Source organism: Vicia villosa, linkage group LG2, assembly GCF_029867415.1.
Source record: "Vicia villosa cultivar HV-30 ecotype Madison, WI linkage group LG2, Vvil1.0, whole genome shotgun sequence".
Classification (NCBI taxonomy): Eukaryota; Viridiplantae; Streptophyta; class Magnoliopsida; order Fabales; family Fabaceae; genus Vicia; species Vicia villosa.
The window spans coordinates 83,273,528-83,288,611 of NC_081181.1; positions in this window are offsets into that span (position 1 = coordinate 83,273,528).

The following is a 15,084-nucleotide window of genomic DNA, read 5'->3' on the forward strand; positions in this document are numbered from 1 at the left end:
TAACATACACGCAGTTTTATATGTACAGAAATTAAAGTGCGGGAATGTAAAATGCGGAAAATAAATCTACGCTATTACATCGATTGTGAGAAAAATGTAAACTACGCTATTTACATGATTTTGACAACCTATACACTTATCTATAAATTTAAATTGCAATAAGATAAAGGGAAGTATTTTTGGATTTTTCGGATGGTTGATTTTAATTAGAATTAATGCATAGTTAATTTAATTAAAAGGCTAAGAATTAGAAATAAAATTTAAACCTAAAAATTAAGTCTAAAATATTTTCATATTGCTTGTTAATTAATTTTAAAATAAAACTAATTTTTTTTGGAATTTTGAAGTTGTTTTGGAAATTTATTAAGTTAATTAATATATAATTAGGCAAATAATTATACAAATAATTAAAGCTTAAAGAGAAAAATATTCTAAATATGTACAAAATTAGTCTAATATATAAACTTGATTAAATAAAAAAGAAAATATTTTTTCTGATTTTTTGATAGGTTAGAAACAATTAAAAGATAAATATAACAATATTATCTAATTAATTAAACAAAATATTTTAATTATTAAGAAAAATAAAATATTTTTATATCAAAAAATAATATATTATTTTATAAACCTAAAAATATGTTTATTATATTTTTTTATTTTTAAACAATTTTAGAAGTTATATAAAAAAAAAGAATTAAAATTATTAAAGAAAAGATCCTGTGTGGTGACTTATGATGGACTATGGTGGTCTGCGCTTGTTGGAACGTTAGATCAGATTATTAGGTGATCTTGTGGCTCAGATTGGAAGTCACATGGTGCACGTGGATAGAGAGATAACATAGGATCACTCAACTTTTCAAAAGTCCAACGTGGGACCCACGCTGGCTGACCAGCGAATGAGAAGGAGCGAAGCTGCCACGCGTGCTGGTCAAAGATTCAAAGCCACTATTCACCATCTTCTTCCTTTTACCTGCGGAATTAGCTGCAGACTTACCTGCGGAATTTCCTGCGGATTTTCCTTCAGATTTCCATGCATTTGAAAACCTACAAAAACAGCCATGAACAAAAACAAGGGCACCCAGGTCGACTTAAAATGACCTCCTGAACACGATGGTGGCGTTAGTTTTGGCTAAAAACGCATGGAACATGGTATTCGAAAGTTCACATACTTGAAAACTCAATAATGGTACATGAGAATTCTTACGTGGAAACTTGCATGTAAGTGTTCAAACCTTTCCCAAACCATCTTAGTAATTATTTAGAAGTGTTAGTTTGCATTAAAACATGTTTAATCATGATGTACGAAAGTTAGAGAAAATGCATGAATATAGTATTTTCGAAGCATGAGTTCTATGAGCATATAACCATGAGTAATGATCCCAACTTACTATATTAGGTCCCAAGAGATGATTAGAATGATTAATTTGTATTGATAATGGTTGGAAGATAGAAAACGAAAATTACAAAGCTTTGAGATTTTTTTGAGAATTTTGTGGTTTCTTGGCTATTCCTTTGATAGATCTTTGTGTGTGTGTGTTTACTGAAGTATTCTACTTCATTTATAGGCCATGAATGTGCTGCAAACTTAAGCTAAGAAGCATTGATGATCTTTGAACTTTTGAATTTTTAATATTAAAAATCTTTGAATTCTTTGGCCATGGCTTTGAATTTCTTCATCCCTCTTGCTCTAGGCCTGCCATGTACTTCTATGCTGCAGAGTTGAATCAATTTTGATGGCTTTTGCTTAAGAACAAAGCATTGTATCATTATCTCACACCATTTCTTTTTTAATTTAACTTTATATGTAATAAAATTAAACTAAAAAAGAAATAAAAATGTTATGGGCCTTAGGTTGGTCGTGGGAGGCCCTTAGCATCATTAGAATCATGTTTGGATCATCAAAACTTGGCCTCTTTTGAAAAAAAAACATTTTTGATCAATGTTGGTTTCATGCATTTTCCCAAAAAATAGCCAACTTCAACAAGGCATAAATCCCTCAATTTTGATCATATGAAGGAGTTCTTGTACTTTTTAGAAACCTCAAGATGTCCTCTACAAGCTACTTTGGAAAATTTTTTTCATTTGGAGAAGTTATCTTGATGTTATGGCCTTTGACAAAAAACCACTTTTTGTTGACTTTGAAAATGACCTGTAATGTCTGAGCTCATATTTTTCAAATGGTGAATCCAATGACCATGGGATCAATTGCATTTGAAAGATAATTGAATTTCCTTCAAAACAAGCTTTGGTTGGAATTTTTTGAATGAACGAGGAGAGAGTTATGGCCGGTCAAAGTTCAGTTGATTTTTTAGGAGAAAACCCTAATTTTGAAACTTAGGGTTTTGTTGATTTCTGATCTTTTCTTGATGAATTATGATCAACCATTGATCAAATGATGAATCTTTTGACAAAATATGGATGTTGACAAAAAATTTCATTTTTGACTGTCTGTTGACTTTTTGGTCAAACTGGTCGTCTGGCGACTGTTTGAGCTGCTGATTGTGCGTCTGAGCGAATTGAAGTTTGAAAATTTGTCTGGTGGTACTTTGAGACATATGGAGGTCCATGAAATCCATTTGAGGTCTCAAAAAATTGTTCTCCTGAAAAAAAAACAAAAACCCTAGTTAGGGACTGTTTGTGTAGGAGACAGTTAAGCGTACCTGATTTTTGTGCAGTGCTGAGTCTCTGCTGATCATGTGATTATCAGAAGACTTCTAGAACAAAAATATTGGAATTTTGAAATGCAAAAGATTGATTTGATTGATGGTATAAAACACGGAGAATCGTGCTGTCAGCGGGTTTGACTGTCAACTGGCTGTCCGGGCATTACCGTAACAGTTAAATTGAAAACCCAATCAGTTAAAGTTAATTTTTTCTTTTTGTTTTTTTGTTGTTGTGTTAATGGTGAAAATTTATTTACATGAGTTGTTAGAAAAACACAAAACATAATAAATAAATAAAATATACCGTACGTGAACGAAATTACCGATAATAACCTTGAAAAATATTTAATGCACAGAAAAATAAATATTTAACTAGCAATAAACACACATAATATTATCTTGATAATTAAACGACAGTACGACATATAGTACGATATTTAATACTGACAGTACAAATATTACATAATATAATGAACAGTACGACAAAAATGAACGGTACATTATTTGAAAGCGAAAGATACGACAAACTTTAAAAATGACGATTAAAAACCCATGCTATAAATAACAACATATAAATGAACGGAAGTGTAAGCAACCCAGGTCCGCATTTTTCAGGACTATGCAGACAAAAAAAGGACATGATCACCACCAAAACAGTGATGACCATAAGAAAACACGTATCCATCCACTTTGCCATTTTTGCCGGGGAAGAAGAGAAAATAATTATGAGGTAGAAGTTTGAGAAATGAGTTGAAATTTGATGTGAGAATTTATGGAGAAAATGAGAGGTATTTATAGAGTGAAAAGAAGGATAGAGACGTTGGGGAATGAAGTGATTCCATACAAAAAAGGAAAATTTGAGTGGTAGTGGGATTTGAAAGAAAGTGTATGGTAGGGTTTGAAAAGAGAGATGTATAGAATAAAGTTAAGATTTGATTTGAAAGAAAGAGATTTGAAAAGAAAGGAAGAGATTTTGAAATAATAATATAGTACAAAAATTAGTGGGAAACAAAAATTAATAATAATTTACTTGTTACTAGTACAGTCTGAATCCTTGGACTCTGCGCCTGCAAAATTTAATTCTGTACCAATTGCGTCAGTACTATTTATCTGCAAATAAATCTCAAATAAATAGCGTGTGTGAAGTAATAAACAGTACTTGGCGTTTGTGTAAGAATAAATTCAACAGCGAACCAAAATACCGTATAAGAAAAATTCTAAAAACCGAGTATTCATAAAATCAGGATATTTATGAAATAAAATCAAGATTATATGAAACTCCCAATTTTTAGACAGAAGTTTGTTGCCTTCTTTCTGAAAAAAGATGCGGGCAAATTTTGGGGTATAACAGCTGGGCCATGATCTCGCTACTGGACCGGATTCCCAGGCCCAATTAGGAGACTGCCAGGTTTCCTAGGCGGAAATATCGGAGATGCGTGAGTGCTCTTCGTCCTGGTCAACCACTCCAAAGTTCAAGGGAGACGCGGTCTTTTAGGGACCACGTGGACTCCGTATCATTTGGGGGGTTGGATGTGAAGGAACCCTACGAGGAGAAGGGTCCTCGGCATAGGGTCATGAGGAGGAGGATCCTCGGTAGAGAAGGTTGTTAGGTGCCAAATTATGTTAATTTCAAGTTTAGTTTGTGGCACCTTTCGACCGATTTTATCGAGTATTCTTATAATTCCTTTTAGTTTTATATAACTATTTGTAGTTTTATAATTTAGATTTTATTTCATGTTAATATGCTTTTTAGTTATGATTTTTCAGGTCTTGGCAATTTTTGGAAGCTTTGAGCTTGATTTGACCGAGATTGAAGATTGGCTGGCAGAAGTTAGTGCGCGTCGCGCGGTATTAGGGCGCGACGCGCCCTGTCTTAGATATTTTTTTTGAGGATTCCAGCAAAGAAAAACGCGCGTAGCGAGCTGGGACGGTTTGAACTACAAGTGACTTGGCGCAAAGCACGCTAGAGGGCGCGACGCGCCCTGGACAGAAATTGGAAATGCTATATATGAATCAAATCAGATTTTGTGAAAGGAGATTCAACTTTTGAGAGCTCAATACACTATTTTCTACTGTAGCAATTGATAAGTGAAGATTCGATGCTTTGATCGTCGATTAATCACCGTTGATGCTTGTTATTCTTCATCCTTACCTCGTTGAGCAAGCTACCATGTCTATGGATAGCTAAATCTCATTTGTATCAAGACAAGATGTAATCTTCCTTTACATTTGTATGTTTTTCTTGTGAATATTGTGTATGAACAAGTGATGATCAATATAGATGGTTTAGTTTGTTCATTAAAGTTTTTCTATGGTATAAATGTTTGAGACATCAATGTTTGTACTTGGATCTAATTTCATCATCTATCAAACTATAAATTGCAGACATGGATTTAACGTTTGATATTTACTTTGTATCGGTTTATAAAACGTTATTTGTATTGTTTAAGCGGTGGAGAAATCGGCGGTTAAACAATACGGTAAATCTAGCTATATAGTTGCGGACACGGACGGTATAGACGTCGATACGTAATTATATTGATCGTTAACAAGTTCATATATATATATATATTTATATATATATATATATATATATATATATATATATATATATTTATAGGTTGTCATAAAAATTTAGGTCGGTGAAATCGAATCTTGATACATTCTCTTAACCTTAAACACTTCCAATATTTAATCTTTGCTACAAAAACAAGTGAATGATGTGTGACAAAACAACAACCAACTTTACCTTATCTCATTACAAAATAAATTGTGGAATGGCGGTAATATCGCAATAATCTCTGTGGAGACGATATATATAAAACGTACTACCATTACGCTTTACAACAAAATTGGCGCCGTTGCCGGGGATTGTTGTTTAGATATTGCAAGCATTGCAATAGTTTGTTTTGTATTGAGTCTTATAATTAATCTCTTGTTTCTAAGTTCTTATTCCTTGTGTTTGTTAATTTGCTTGGTTAGCTTTTCAGAATACAATTTATGCGAGGAAGTGTACCTGCAGATCAACTCCTTTTTGATCCTGAGATTGAAAGGACTGCGCGTAGACAGAATAGCAAGACTCGTAGATGGAGACAACTAGCTAGGGAAAGAAGACAACAACAAGAAGCTTCTTCTTCTTCAACTCCGATTGAAAACTTAGTTGAGGGAGAAATGGCAGGAGAGATCCCTAATGTTCCATCTCGACGGCCTTGTGTTAATAGCCCTCGTTTGAATGCTCAATTTGCTCGTGATCAAAACAATGGAAGGAACTCCGAGATGAAAATGGGGTTACTTCAATTGTTATATCAAAATCCTTTCACGGGATTAGATCACGAGGATCCTTTTACTCATCTCACGAAGTTCTATGAGATAGCCGGAACCATTGGTGCTCCGGAGGCCGAAAAAGAACAGGTGTTCAAGAGACTATTTCCTCATTCCTTGATAGGAAAAGCTAAGGAATGGTATCTTGATCAACCAAACAATGTAATGACTAATTGGAATGAGTTAGAGGAGAAATTTCTTGATCGGTTCTTTCCACATAATAGGTTCATGAAAGCGAAAACTTCCATTTCTGTGTTCTCACAAGGTCCTAATGAAGCTCTTAATGAAGCGTGGGAGAGGTTCAAATCTATGGTTCGAAAATGCAAAGGGCATGGATTTGATGAATTGACTTAAATCCATATCTTTAGAAATGGACTTCAACCACAACCAAAAACACTTTTAGATGCTACCGCGGGTGGGTCTTTGGTGTCAAAAAGTGCTGAAGAAGCAGTTGCTATCATTGATAGAATGGCCTTGAATGATCATCAAGGGCAACACAACCGTAGTACATTACAAAGAAATCCGGGAGTTCTCGAGTTGAACATGAATGATGCAATACTTTCTCAAAACAAGTTATTGACACAACAAGTAGAATTGCTTACTCAACAAATGTTGAAACTCCCTCAACAACTTAAAGAGATGCATGAGATCTGTAACAGTCCGAATTTTATTATTTGGCTAATTAAATTAAATAAGGATTTATTTACTTAATTTGGACGAAGTTTGATAATTAATTGGATCGTCGGTGTTATTGAGAAACATGTTCAGATTATTAAGTGAAGTTAGAATTTATTCGGTTAATCGAAGAATTAATAAAGTGGAATATGTAGAGAAATAATATTAGAATTAATATTATTATTGGATTTTACTTATTTGAGATAAAGTCGGATTTAATTGGATTAATTGGAAAATAACATTAAGGGTAATAATATTAGTTGTTGGAGCATAATTATTTATTTGAACTACTCTATTTCATCAATTGGGCCTATTTAGTTAAAAGTGGAATTATGTGGGTTAAGCCCAATATGAATAATATAGTAAGGAAAATAGGGTTTTAGAGGTTATAACTCATTTGGGGAAAAAGAAGAAAAAGAGGCTAGAGGAAAAGAGGAGAAGAGAAGAAGATTTATGGAGAAACTAAAAGATAGAAGGAGATTGATTCAAGGTAAGGGGGAGAATCCTTATTATTATGGGTTAGTATAATTGGGTCAATGGGTAAATTAACATGATTTAGGAAATTTGTTGTTCAATTTCTAGGTTTTGATATGTTTAGAGTAAAATCCTTAAATTTAATTGTGTTTGGATTGATGAATTGGGTAAAAAAATTTATGCATATATATTGTGTTGATGATAAATTTTCTTCAAATACATGGGTCTGTATCGTTAATTCTGTTGGTTCTGAAATGCATTAGATTGTGCTTGGATGCATATATCATGCGGCTGTTTTTTTCAAATACATATATTATATGTTTTATTATGTATAATATTGTTTGTTATATACTGGTTTTGATATTAAAGTGTGTAGCAGGTATAGTTATGGTATATATAATTTTGAGAGATATTACATGAAAGTATATATAATTTTGAGAGATATTACATGAAAGTATGTATATATATGGTCTTGATTCAACACTGGTACCACATTATTATTGATTCAAATGTATCACGATTTTCATACACCCACTGTAGCGGCATGTTTTAGATGACTATTAGCATTATATATAAATTGGTAGAGTAGGACACTATATTTTCAAGAAAAACTCACATTAAGTTACTAAGACATGTATATGTCTTTAGTATAATAATAATAATATTAATAACTTAATATTATTAAATATATTTTTTAGTTGTTTTGAGTTAGAGATGAATATTTAGATTATTGGACTAATTTAAATTATTCTCAATTATGTTAGAGTTGTCAATAGGGTTATCAGAGTTGCTTATAAATTATTTAGAGTTAAATCCGATGAGTCATAAAATTAAAATTGAAGGTATTTGACTCTTTAGAGTTGTTTTATTATTACTTGAGTGAGTCCGTTAGACAATTAAATTTATAAGAGTTATTCTGACATGTTTAGAGTTGTCAGTGTATAATGTCGGTGTTTGTTTTTTTGTTAGAACTTAAACAATTCATATCTCTTAAACCGTAACTCCGTTTGAGTCTCCGTTCAAAGCGTTAGAAAGCTAGCACAATATTCTTTTCAATAAAAATGGTCATGAGCAATAGAATGCTAGAAATTGGAAATGGAGTAGAAATAGAAGTGAATTAAATTAATATAGTATGATTATTAATTGGTTGATGAAATTAATAGTTGAATTAATTTCAATGTGTTTAATTGATTGGAATGTAATTTGGAATTAGATCAACTATTCGGTTTGTTGGTAAATTGCGATATTTTGAGAATTTATCTATAATTGGGTTTTTGGCTCGAATATTTATGTTGAGAATAATATATTGTCATGCCAATGATGTTATTTTGATAATGTGTATATTCATATATATGTGATAAATGTGAATTGACATGAGATAGTATGGATACTAGTGTTAATTGGATTTTGTGAATCGTAATTGATTAATTGGCCTTTTATATGTGAATGATATGTATGTGTTGAGAATGTTGTGTACAATATTGTGGATAATTCATAGAGTGAATTATTGTGATATGCTAAATATTAAGATGGTAGAGATGATCTTAATTGCATATGTTTGATTAACATTGTACATACATTCATATCATAGTGTGCCTTGAAACATAGGTGGAATTGCTTTGAAACACAAGCGTGGCTTGGATTCTAGAGTGAATCGGAAAGCGGTAAACTATATGTTTACATTTGGTGGCTTTGGTCTTGTCCGGATCTGAAGCGTGGCTAGATTCTATATGAATCGGAAGCGGTGGAACTTTGGGTCCATATTGGGTACCACATGCATAGTGTCACATATCTTGCATTGAGTCACATTAGAATTATGCGATAATTGATTATGTGAAATTGATGTAGTCGTGATGTGTGTATGAGCTTGATAATTGAAATGAGTGATGTTTGAATGCATATATGATTAAATGTGTGAATATGTGATCATTATGGTTTTGTGCGTAATTGAGAATATAATATTGGAATTGAAATATTATACTTCTTATACTTGTTGTATACTTGATAACATGTGAAATATCGATCGATTATTATTTATCTACATGGTTATACACAGTGTGATTAATTACTTGAAATGTTGATTTAACCATTGTATCTTATTATACTTTCTTCATAATGGTTCGTATTCTCACCCTTCTGTTTTAATGTTGCCCTCGTTTGGCGACATGCAGGCTTGACGATTAGTAGCTGGCGTGTGATTTAGTCGGAGTTCTTCTGAGTTGCTTGGTAATTAAGTAGTGAGTCGATGCTCTGGTCATGTAACACTGGGTAGATTAGTCGTGTTGAACTCATGTTTCTATTTGGTTATGTATTATGTTTATGACTTGAGAACTTGTTATTTGGCTACTTGTTGTTTGAGAGGCTTTCAAGCCAAATATTCTGAATTATGCTTTAATTTATGTTGATATGATTATTGAGACTTGATCATGGTATGGGACATGGATCATTTTATGAAACACATGAGTATTTAGTAGTTTCCGCTGTGAATGCATATTCTGGATAAAATATGATTAATTGAGAAGTGTTATTTGAAATGACCAGGTGTATCATATATTGTATGTAAATGCTGTCGATTTTTAAAGGCTTTTAGTTTTTGAAAACATCGATGTGACGCCCTTTTGAATTACATGCATGCTTATTCTCTGATTATTTACTTATTTATGTGGGGTATAAAAAGGGGTGTTACATTAGTGGTATCAGAGCATGGTCGACCAGTTGGTCAAGGTTATTAATGTCTTTTATCCTATTGTATTTGATTCGTGTATCTGACACGATCAATACTGTTTTGTCTGGTTGTTTGGTTGTTTAGGACGATGGCTGCAGGAAGGAATGTTGACATTAATGTTGAGGCAATGACGAGGTGGACTGGTGCGATTGGACAAGCGCCGCAAGAGAATATCGGTTATGGAGGAAAGGATGAGTTCCGTGCTTTTGAAGACTTTCAAAGGTGCAACCCGCGGATATTTGAAGGAGGGTATGGACCGGACAAAGCGCACGCATGGATGAGAGAAATCGAGAAGATCTTTCAAGTCGTGAGTTGTACTGATGTACAGAAGGTGCAGTTTGGTACTCACGTGCTGACAAAAGAAGCTGACGTTTGGTGGAGTAATACTATGCGGAGATTTGAAATAGAAGGTATTGAAGTTACTTGGAATCTTTTCCGTGATGCATTTTTGGGGAACTATTTTCCAGAAGATATGCGTGGAAAGAAAGAAGTGAGGTTTCTATAGTTGAAACGAGGAGGAGAACAGTTCCGTGGGAAATCGTATGATGACAAGAAGGAACAATCTGGTCTTGGCAAGAAGCCAAGTGGGGGAGGAGCTTCTACTCCGATTAAGTGCTACAGGTGTGGCGAGACACGTCACAAAACTGTTGATTGTGGAGTTGATTCGAGTAGGATTTGCTACAGTTGTGGTGAGCAAGGACACGATTGTGCCATGTGCGATAAGCCAAAAAAGGATCAAGCGAAAGGAAAAGTGTCTGCGTTGTCTGGTGCTGAGACTAATACTAAGGATAAGTTAATCTGAGGTACGTGCTTTATTATTGATAATGGTGCAACGCATACTTTCATTCTTTGGATTGTCCTATGAGATTGGACCTTGTTTTACCTGTTATGCGTAGAAGTATGGTTATTGATACAACTGTTGTGGTTTTGTTTCTACTTCTTTTGCGTGTTTGAGTTATCCGTTGAGCATCTTGGTAGAGATTTTGGGATTGATTTAGTTTGTTTTCCGCTAGACTAATTTGATGAGAATTTTGGTATGAACTGGTTGGAGTTGAAGCAAGTAATTATAACTTTAAGAGAGATTTTGGGTATTGGTGTTTTAAGTGATTTCGAGTGCGAGTTCTGAAGGAACACTATTATGGTTTAGTAACGATGGTTTATGTTTCATTATGATTGTCGACTGTCTATTGACAAATTGAGGACTTGATCACCCTTAATCTATTGTTGATAGAAGACGAGATCGTATTGGACGAGATAGACTTGTCTTACTAACTTGGTAGCGTGTAAAGTGACTAAGGAGAAGTTGAAGAGTAGATTTGAAGAATTGTTTGAGAAGAAGTTCATTGTCTGAGTGTATAGTCGTAGAGTTACCCCCGTTCGTCGAGTAAGAAGAAAGAAGGTTCTATGAGGTAATGTTTCTTGAGGATATTTGATTCAAAGAGCGACGATGATCATGTTTAACATTTAAGGATTGCGTTATCGATGCTGAAAGAGAAGAAGTTTATGTAAAGCTTTTTGAATGTGAGTTTTGGTTGGAAGAAGTGAATTTTCTTGGATATGGGATTTCAAGTTGAGGTGTGTTGATGCAGATATCGATAAGTGGTAGCTTATGCTTCAAGGTAACTTAAAGTTCATAAGGGGAATTATTCGATGTATGTATTGGATTTGTTTGCCTTTGTGTTTGTTTTGGAATGTAAGAGGCATTGTTTGTGTGGATCAAGGTTTGATGTGTTGAGTGATCACAAGAGTTGAATATGAGGTAAACAAGACGAGTAGAATTTCGAAGGATTTTAAGCTTTGGTTTGAATTACCATCCTGGAAAAGTGAAGGTTGTGGCTGATGCATTGAGTAGGAAATAATTTTATAAGTTATGTTGAGGATTCAAGAATTAGAAATCGTTAGAACGATTTAGAGGGTTGAGTTTGGTTGTGAAGCGACGTCTTCGTGTGTTAAGTTGGTATGTTGAAGCCTACTTGGAATATTTTGACAAGATTTGAGAAGGTTAGAAATTGGATTTTTTTCAATTGGTTGACAAGATAATATTGATTAATCAAGGAAAAAGTAGTAACTTTTGGATTGTCGAGAATGGTGTCATGAGATGTTGTGATCGAGTTTGTATTCCTGATGGTTAGAATTCGGACAAATAGAACTTTGGATGAAGGGCATCGTAATGGTTTGAGTATACGTCATGATGCTACTAAAATGTATCAAGATTTGAGGAAAATGTTTAGTGGTAAAGTATGAAGAGGGATATACCGGAATTGTATATTTAAGTTGGATTTGTCAGGAACTGTTTTGTTTGGTGGATCAGTTATCTATTTTCGAGTGGAAGTGAGATAGTATCTCTATGGATTTGGTTTCGAGATTGGCAAGGCATCGAGTAATTGTGAAGTGAGTTGGGTCAGTGGGGATAGTTGACGAAATGTGCTCGTTTTATTCCGATGAAGATGGATTATTCGATGAAGAGACTTGCTAAGTTGTGCATCGAAAGGATTGTGTGTTTGCATGGTATTTTCTTCAGATATTGGAATGACATCTTTTGAAGCTTTGTGTGGTCGTAAGTGTAGAACGTTTGGTATCAGTATGAATCGAGAGAGAGAGAGTGGATGTGGTTTTGGTGTTGAGATGGTTGTGTCGACTGAATTTTCGAGGACGAAAATATTTTTAAGTGGGGGAGAGTTGTAACAGTCCGAATTTTATTATTTGGCTAATTAAATTAAATAAGGATTTATTTACTTAATTTGGACGAAGTTTGATAATTAATTGGATCGTCGGTGTTATTGAGAAACATGTTCAGATTATTAAGTGAAGTTAGAATTTATTCGGTTAATCGAAGAATTAATAAAGTGGAATATGTAGAGAAATAATATTAGAATTAATATTATTATTGGATTTTACTTATTTGAGATAAAGTCGGATTTAATTGGATTAATTGGAAAATAACATTAAGGGTAATAATATTAGTTGTTGGAGCATAATTATTTATTTGAACTACTCTATTTCATCAATTGGGCCTATTTAGTTAAAAGTGGAATTATGTGGGTTAAGCCCAATATGAATAATATAGTAAGGAAAATAGGGTTTTAGAGGTTATAACTCATTTGGGGAAAAAGAAGAAAAAGAGGCTAGAGGAAAAGAGGAGAAGAGAAGAAGATTTATGGAGAAACTAAAAGATAGAAGGAGATTGATTCAAGGTAAGGGGGAGAATCCTTATTATTATGGGTTAGTATAATTGGGTCAATGGGTAAATTAACATGATTTAGGAAATTTGTTGTTCAATTTCTAGGTTTTGATATGTTTAGAGTAAAATCCTTAAATTTAATTGTGTTTGGATTGATGAATTGGGTAAAAAAATTTATGCATATATATTGTGTTGATGATAAATTTTCTTCAAATACATGGGTCTGTATCGTTAATTCTGTTGGTTCTGAAATGCATTAGATTGTGCTTGGATGCATATATCATGCGGCTGTTTTTTTCAAATACATATATTATATGTTTTATTATGTATAATATTGTTTGTTATATACTGGTTTTGATATTAAAGTGTGTAGCAGGTATAGTTATGGTATATATAATTTTGAGAGATATTACATGAAAGTATATATAATTTTGAGAGATATTACATGAAAGTATGTATATATATGGTCTTGATTCAACACTGGTACCACATTATTATTGATTCAAATGTATCACGATTTTCATACACCCACTGTAGCGGCATGTTTTAGATGACTATTAGCATTATATATAAATTGGTAGAGTAGGACACTATATTTTCAAGAAAAACTCACATTAAGTTACTAAGACATGTATATGTCTTTAGTATAATAATAATAATATTAATAACTTAATATTATTAAATATATTTTTTAGTTGTTTTGAGTTAGAGATGAATATTTAGATTATTGGACTAATTTAAATTATTCTCAATTATGTTAGAGTTGTCAATAGGGTTATCAGAGTTGCTTATAAATTATTTAGAGTTAAATCCGATGAGTCATAAAATTAAAATTGAAGGTATTTGACTCTTTAGAGTTGTTTTATTATTACTTGAGTGAGTCCGTTAGACAATTAAATTTATAAGAGTTATTCTGACATGTTTAGAGTTGTCAGTGTATAATGTCGGTGTTTGTTTTTTTGTTAGAACTTAAACAATTCATATCTCTTAAACCGTAACTCCGTTTGAGTCTCCGTTCAAAGCGTTAGAAAGCTAGCACAATATTCTTTTCAATAAAAATGGTCATGAGCAATAGAATGCTAGAAATTGGAAATGGAGTAGAAATAGAAGTGAATTAAATTAATATAGTATGATTATTAATTGGTTGATGAAATTAATAGTTGAATTAATTTCAATGTGTTTAATTGATTGGAATGTAATTTGGAATTAGATCAACTATTCGGTTTGTTGGTAAATTGCGATATTTTGAGAATTTATCTATAATTGGGTTTTTGGCTCGAATATTTATGTTGAGAATAATATATTGTCATGCCAATGATGTTATTTTGATAATGTGTATATTCATATATATGTGATAAATGTGAATTGACATGAGATAGTATGGATACTAGTGTTAATTGGATTTTGTGAATCGTAATTGATTAATTGGCCTTTTATATGTGAATGATATGTATGTGTTGAGAATGTTGTGTACAATATTGTGGATAATTCATAGAGTGAATTATTGTGATATGCTAAATATTAAGATGGTAGAGATGATCTTAATTGCATATGTTTGATTAACATTGTACATACATTCATATCATAGTGTGCCTTGAAACATAGGTGGAATTGCTTTGAAACACAAGCGTGGCTTGGATTCTAGAGTGAATCGGAAAGCGGTAAACTATATGTTTACATTTGGTGGCTTTGGTCTTGTCCGGATCTGAAGCGTGGCTAGATTCTATATGAATCGGAAGCGGTGGAACTTTGGGTCCATATTGGGTACCACATGCATAGTGTCACATATCTTGCATTGAGTCACATTAGAATTATGCGATAATTGATTATGTGAAATTGATGTAGTCGTGATGTGTGTATGAGCTTGATAATTGAAATGAGTGATGTTTGAATGCATATATGATTAAATGTGTGAATATGTGATCATTATGGTTTTGTGCGTAATTGAGAATATAATATTGGAATTGAAATATTATACTTCTTATACTTGTTGTATACTTGATAACATGTGAAATATCGATCGATTATTATTTATCTACATGGTT